This window comes from Oncorhynchus nerka, unplaced genomic scaffold, assembly GCF_034236695.1.
Source record: "Oncorhynchus nerka isolate Pitt River unplaced genomic scaffold, Oner_Uvic_2.0 unplaced_scaffold_6872, whole genome shotgun sequence".
Classification (NCBI taxonomy): Eukaryota; Metazoa; Chordata; class Actinopteri; order Salmoniformes; family Salmonidae; genus Oncorhynchus; species Oncorhynchus nerka.
This window is the reverse complement of record NW_027034445.1, coordinates 1-8,032: the sequence shown is the minus strand read 5'-3', so window position 1 is coordinate 8,032 and position 8,032 is coordinate 1. Positions and strand designations below refer to the sequence as shown.

General features: G+C 53.5%; 1 pseudogene; it reads left to right on the top strand.

The window, feature by feature from the left end:
- The first annotated feature begins 3,431 nt into the window (after positions 1 to 3,431).
- Positions 3,432 to 5,834, top strand: LOC115117574 (U4/U6 small nuclear ribonucleoprotein Prp31-like; annotated as a pseudogene).
- Positions 5,835 to 8,032: the final 2,198 nt, after the last annotated feature.

Sequence of the window (8,032 nt, the reverse complement as noted above, 5' to 3'; positions counted from 1 at the left end):
CGTCACAGCCTCCACCACACAGGGGTAAGAGCAGGGACACGTCACAGCCTCCACACAGCAGGGGTAAGAGCAGGGACACGCCACAGCCTCCACCACACAGGGTAAGAGCAGGGACGCGCTGCGCAGCCTCCACCACACAGGGGTAAGAGCAGGGACCTCGCGCCTCACCACACAGGGGAAGAGCAGGGACACACACAGCCTCCACCACACAGGGGTAAGAGCAGGGACAGCAGCTCCACCACACAGGGTAAGAGCAGGACGCGTCACAGCCTCCACACACAGGGGTAAGAGCAGGGACGTGCAGCCTCCACCACACAGGGGTAAGAGCAGGGACACAGTCACAGGGGGTAAGAGCAGGGACACGTCACAGCCTCCACCACACAGGTGGGTAAGACCAGGCCCACCACACAGGGGTAAGAGCAGGGACAAATCACAGCCTCCACCACACAGGGTAAGAGCAGGACACGTCACAGCCTCCACCACGCAGGGGTACACTAAGACAAGAGCAGGACATGTCAGGGGTAAGAGCAGGGACACGTCACAGCCTCCACCACGCAGGGGTAAGACCAGGGACACGTCACAGGGGTAAGAGCAGGGACACGTGCAGCCTCCACCACACGGGGTGCAAGAGCAGGGACACGTCACAGCCTCCACCACACGGGGTAAGAGCAGGGACACGTGCACAGCCTCCACCACGCAGGGGTAAGAGCAGACACGCACAGCCCCACCACGAGGGTAAGAGAGCAGGGACACGCACAGCCTCCACCACACGGGGTAGAGCAGGACGCGTCACAGCCTCCACCACGCAGGGTAAGAGCAGGGACACGTCACAGCCTCCACCACACAGGGGTAAGAGCAGGGACACGTCACAGCCTCCACCACGCAGGGGTAAGACCAGGGACATGTCACAGGGGTAAGAGCAGGGACACGTCACAGCCTCCACCACGCAGGGGTAAGACCAGGACATGTCACAGGGGTAAGAGCAGGGACACGTCACAGCCTCCACCATGCAGGGGTAAGAGCAGGGACACGTCACAGGGGTAAGAGCAGGGACACGTCACAGCCTCCACCACACGGGGGACGTCACAGCCTCCACCACACGGGGGTAAGAGCAGGGACACGTCACAGCCTCCACCACGCAGGGGTAAGAGCAGGGACACGTCACAGCCTCCACCACGCAGGGGTAAGAGCAGGGACACGTCACAGCCTCCACCACGCAGGGGTAAGAACAGGGACACGTCACAGCCTCCACCACACGGGGGTAAGAGCAGGGACGCGTCACAGCCTCCACCACGCAGGGGTAAGAGCAGGGACGCGTCACAGCCTCCACCACGCAGGGGTAAGAGCAGGGACACGTCACAGCCTCCACCACGCAGGGGTAAGAGCAGGGACACGTCACAGCCTCCACCACGCAGGGGTAAGACCAGGGACATGTCACAGGGGTAAGAGCAGGGACACGTCACAGCCTCCACAGGACAGGGTAAGAGCAGGTCACAGCCTCCACCACACAGGGGTAAGAGCAGGACACACAGTCCACCACCACCACACAGGGTAAGAGCAGGGACACGTCACAGCCTCCACCATGCAGGGGTAAGAGCAGGGACACAGTCACAGGGGTAAGAGCAGGGACACGCCACAGCCTCCACCATGCAGGGGTAAAGAGCAGGGACAGCCTCCACCACACGGGTAAGAGCAGGGACACACAGCCTCCACCACAGGGGTAAGAGCAGGGACACTTGTGGGTAACAGCCTCCACCACACGGGGTAAGAGCAGGGACGCGCCACAGCCTCCACCACACGGGGGTAAGAGCAGGGACGCGTCACAGCCTCCACCACACGGGGGTAAGAGCAGGGACACGTCACAGCCTCCACCACGCAGGGGTAAGAGCAGGGACACGTCACAGCCTCCACCACGCAGGGGTAAGAGCAGGGACACGTCACAGCCTCCACCACGCAGGGGTAAGAGCAGGGACACGTCACAGCCTCCACCACGCAGGGGTAAGAGCAGGGACACGTCACAGGGGTAAGAGCAGGGACACGTCACAGCCTCCACCACACGGGGGTAAGAGCAGGGACGCGTCACAGCCTCCACCACACGGGGGTAAGAGTAGGGACACGTCACAGCCTCCACCACGCAGGGGTAAGAGCAGGGACACGTCACAGCCTCCACCACGCAGGGGTAAGAGCAGGGACACGTCACAGCCTCCACCACGCAGGGGTAAGAGCAGGGACACGTCACAGCCTCCACCACGCAGGGGTAAGAGCAGGGACACGTCACAGCCTCCACCACGCAGGGGTAAGAGCAGGGACACGTCACAGCCTCCACCACGCAGGGGTAAGAGCAGGGACACGTCACAGCCTCCACCACGCAGGGGTAAGAGCAGGGACACGTCACAGCCTCCACCACACGGGGGTAAGAGCAGGGACGCGTCATAGCCTCCACCACGCAGGGGTAAGACCAGGGACATGTCACAGGGGTAAGAGCAGGGACACGTCACAGCCTCCACCACACAGGGGTAAGAGCAGGGACACGTCACAGCCTCCACCACGCAGGGGTAAGACCAGGGACATGTCACAGGGGTAAGAGCAGGGACACGTCACAGCCTCCACCACACAGGGGTGAGAGCAGGGACACGTCACAGCCTCCACCACGCAGGGGTAAGACCAGGGACATGTCACAGCCTCCACCACGCAGGGGTAAGAGCAGGGACACGTCACAGCCTCCACCACACGGGGGTGAGAGCAGGGACGCGTCACAGCCTCCACCACACAGGGGTAAGAGCAGGGACACGTCACAGCCTCCACCACACAGGGGTAAGAGCAGGGACACGTCACAGCCTCCACCACACAGGGGTAAGAGCAGGGACATGTCACAGGGGTAAGAGCAGGGACACGTCACGGCCTCCACCACACAGGGGTAAGAGCAGGGACACGTCACGGCCTCCACCACACAGGGGTAAGAGCAGGGACACGTCACAGCCTCCACCACACGGGGGTAAGAGCAGGGACGCGTCACAGCCTCCACCACACAGGGGTAAGAGCAGGGACGCGTCACAGCCTCCACCACACAGGGGTAAGAGCAGGGACACGTCACAGCCTCCACCACACAGGGGTAAGAGCAAGGACGCGTCACAGCCTCCACCACGCAGGGGTAAGAGCAGGGACGCGTCACAGCCTCCACCACACAGGGGTAAGAGCAGGGACACGTCACAGCCTCCACCACACAGGGGTAAGAGCAGGGACACGTCACAGCCTCCACCACGCAGGGGTAAGAGCAGGGACATGTCACAGGGGTAAGAGCAGGGACACGTCACGGCCTCCACCACACAGGGGTAAGAGCAGGGACATGTCACAGGGGTAAGAGCAGGGACACGTCACGGCCTCCACCACACAGGGGTAAGAGCAGGGACATGTCACAGGGGTAAGAGCAGGGACACGTCACGGCCTCCACCACACAGGGGTAAGAGCAGGGACATGTCACAGGGGTAAGAGCAGGGACACGTCACGGCCTCCACCACACCGGGGTAAGAGCAGGGACATGTCACAGGGGTAAGAGCAGGGACACGTCACGGCCTCCACCACACAGGAGTAAGAGCAGGGACACGTCACAGCCTCCACCACGCAGGGGTAAGAGCAGGGACACGTCACAGCCTCCACCATACGGGGGTAAGAGCAGGGACACCTGGGTTGATTCAGTTGGAGAGGTCCAACAATGGGCCTGATAACTTATTTGGTGGAGCAGACATTTACAGTATGTTCAGATAGAAATATGATCAATAGACCTTACATTATCTACACAACAGGGAACCGTAACATCCATTTTTGTTGCAGACCACCTTTCCATCTCAATGAGGTTGTAATATCAACATGACTTGTTTCCAGGACGATGCTGGGTGAGGATGAACTGAAGAGGTTGGAGGAGGCCTGTGACATGGCGCTAGAGCTGAACCAATCAAAACACAGGATCTATGAATATGTGGAGTCCAGGATGTCGTTCATTGCTCCTAATCTGTCAGTCATCGTTGGAGCCTCGACCGCAGCCAAGATCATGGGTCAGTGATTATGAGGATTTAGTTTTTTATATAATTTACAGGATTCTCCCAATCATACGTTTGTCTTCCTCCCTGTGGTGGTAGGTATTGCTGGGGGCCTGACCAACCTGTCTAAGATGCCAGCCTGTAACCTGATGCTACTGGGAACCCAGAAGAGGACCCTGTCAGGGTTCAGCAGCACCGCTGTGCTCCCACACACTGGCTACATCTACCACTGTGATGTGGTCCAGACTCTACCCCCGGTCAGTGCACCACACTTGGTGCCGTGTTCCCAAGAGCTTTGTTTGACTGTGGCATTACCTAAGCTAACAAGAGTTATCCCTGTGTTGTAGGACCTGAGGAGAAAGGCAGCACGCCTGGTTTCAGCGAAGTGCACCCTGGCATCCCGAGTGGACAGCTTCCACGAGAGTGCAGACGGCAAGGTGAGAACTGGAAGAGGGAAGAAAGGGGTAAATAAACATCTGTTACATATTAACTCTGGTGTTATTCTCTCTGTGCAGGTGGGCTATGACCTGAGAGGAGATTGAGAAGAAGTTTGATAAATGGCAGGAGCCTCCACCAGTGAAGACTGTCAAGCCCCTGCCAGCACCGTTGGACGGACAGAGGAAGAAGAGGAGGGCGGAGGTATTTACTTTAGGGATGTGTAGATAACTGGTCCTGGGTTGTCATTTTTTTCAATGTGCAATGTTAAACAGTATTGATGGTCTCATTTTTTGTCTGTCCTTGTCCAGGTATCGTAAGATGAAGGAGCGTCTGGGTCTGACAGAGATCAGGAAACACGCCAACAGGATGACCTTCGCAGAGGTCAGAACAGCTAATCTGTCTTTCAGGACAGCTGTTACTATATTTTACTATGTGTAATTACAATAAATCTTTTTAACCAACCACCCTCTGTCTCTGTTTCTCTCAGATTGAGGATGATGCGTACCAGGAGGACCTGGGTTTCAGTCTGGGCCAGCTGGGGAAGTCGGGCAGTGGACGCGTCAGACAGGCTCAGGTCAACGAGGCCACCAAGGCCAGGATATCCAAGTCCCTACAGAGGAAGCTGCAGAAGCAGAACATGACGCACGGCGGCAGGTCCACAGTTGGCGGCAGGTCCACAGTTGGCAGCAGGTCCACAGTCGGCGGCAGGTCCACAGTTGGCGGGAGGTCTCGGTCAGAGACAACTCCTCAGGAACAAGTTCCAGCGTAGCCTTCACTCCACTACAGGTAGGCCTAATTGGTTTTTGTTTTCACATGAAAAAAGCTACATGTATTTGATTTTATTATGTCAACAACTGAAGCACTTCATCACCAGTAACGTTAGCATTTACCAGCCGGGGTGGCCTCCTTGTTTCTGTTTGTTGTGGAATTGAACTTGAACTGAACTCTTGTGTTCCTCAGGGACTGGAGATCGTGAACCCGCATGCAGCAGAGAAGAAGGTGGCTGAGGCCAACCAGAAATACTTCTCCAACATGGCAGAGTTCCTCAAGGTCAAGAAGGAGGGAGAGGGAAAGTGAGGAGTACACATAGGATTTATCATACACATCCACACATATACATACACACAGGAGAGACTGATATACAGACATAGCAACTTGTATTTCAAAATGAATGCAGATGGAGTGAAATGCATTCACACTGTCTGATTGATCAGGCGTCATTGCATAACCATGGGGAGAAGATCGACCATAACAGTGAAGAACATATATTTAGATTGTATATTTGTTTTAGAGCATGTTGTGCTTTTTGAAAAACGTTTTGACTCCATTTTGTTCCATTTTAATAAAATTAAACTAATACTTCCGTGTCTCATTACTGAAAAGTATTGAGATCCCTTGACTTTTTCCAAATTTTGTTACGTTACTTATTCTAAAATTTGTTTTCCCCCTCAATTTAATGACTACCCCATAATGACAAAGCAGAACTGGGTCTTTGCAAATGTCTGTGTGTACGCACACACAGAGTACCAGTCAAGTTTGGACACCTACTCATTCAAGGGTTTTTCTTTATTTGGACTTTTCTAACATTGTAGAATAATAGTGAGGACATCAAAACTATGAATTAACACATGGAATCATGTAAACAAAAAAGGGTTTAACAAATCAAAATAGATTTAAGATTCTTCAAAGTAGCCACCCTTCCCCTTGATGACAACTGCACACACACTCTTGGCTACTTTGAAGAATATACATTTTTTTGATTTAAACTTTTTTTTTTTTATTACTACATGATTTCATATGTGTTATTTCATAGTTTTGATGTCTTCACTATTATACAAAGTAGAAAATAAAGAACAAGTAGGTGTGTCAACTTTTGACTGGTACTATATACACTGCTCAAAAAAAATAAAGGGAACACTAAAATAACATCCTAGATATGAATTAAATATTCTTAAATACTTTTTTCTTTACATAGTTGTATGTGCTGACAACAAAATCACACAAATTATCAATGGAAGTCAAATTTATCAACCCATGGAGGTCTGGATTTGGAGTCACACTCAAAATTAAAGTGGAAAACCACACTACAGGCTGATCCAACTTTGATGTAATGTCCTTAAAACAAGTCTAAATGAGGCTCAGTAGTGTGTGTGGCCTCCACGTGCCTGTATGACCTCCCTACAACGCCTGGGCATGCTCCTGATGAGGTGGCGGATGGCCTCCTGAGGGATCTCCTCCCAGACCTGGACTAAAGCATCCACCAACTCCTGGACAGTCTGTGGCGTTGGTGGATGGAGCGAGACAAGATGTCCCAGATGTGCTCAATTGGATTCAGGTCTGGGGAACGGGCGGGCCAGTCCATAGCATCAATGCCTTCCTCTTGCAGGAACTGCTGACACACCCCAGCCACATGAGGTCTAGCATTGTCTTGCATTAGGAGGAACCCAGGGCCAACCGCACCAGCATATGGTCTCACAAGGGGTCTGAGGATCTCATCTCGCTACCTAATGGCAGTCAGGCTACCTCTGGCGAGCACATAGAGGGCTGTGCGGCCCCCCAAAGAAATGCCACCCCACACCATGACTGACCCACCGCCAAACCGGTCATGCTGGAGGATGTTGCAGGCAGCAGAACGTTCTCCGTGGCGTCTCCAGACTGTCACGTCTGTCACATGTGCTCAGTGTGAACCTGCTTTCATCTGTGAAGAGCACAGGGCGCCAGTGGCGAATTTGCCAATCTTGGTGTTCTCTGGCAAATGCCAAACGTCCTGCACGGTGTTGGGCTGCAAGCACAACCCCCACCTGTGGACGTCGGGCCCTCATACCACCCTCATGGAGTCTGTTTCTGACCGTTTGAGCAGACACATGCACATTTGTGGCCTGCTGGAGGTCATTTTGCTGGGCTCTGGCAGTGCTCCTCCTTGCACAAAGGTGGAGATAGCGGTCCTGCTGCTGGGTTGTTGCCCTCCTACGGCCTCCTCCACATCTCCTGATGTACTGGCCTGTCTCCTGGTAGCGCCTCCATGCTCTGGACACTACGCTGACAGACACAGCAAACCTTCTTGCCACAGCTCGCATTGATGTGTCATCCTGGATGAGATGCACTATCTGAGCCACTTGTGTGGGTTGTAGACTCCGTCTCATGCTACCACTAGAGTGAAAGCACCGCCAGCATTCAAAAGTGACCAAAACATCAGCCAGGAAGCATAGGAACTGAGAAGTGGTCTGTGGTCCCCACCTGCAAAACCACTCCTTTATTGGGGATGTCTTGCTAATTGACAATTTCTACCTGTTTTCTATTCCGTTTGCACAACAGCATGTGAAATTTATTGTCAATCAGTGTTGCTTCCTAAGTGGACAGTTTGATTTCACAGAAGTGTGATTGACTTGGAGTTACATTGTGTTGTTTAAGTGTTCCCTTTATTTTTTTGAGCAAAACTGTTTTTGCTTTGTCATCATGGGATGTTGTGTGCTGAGTGATAATTTGTATTTAGTCCATTTTAGAATAAGGCTTTAATGTAACAATGTGGAAAAGGGGAAGGGGGTTGAATGCACTGT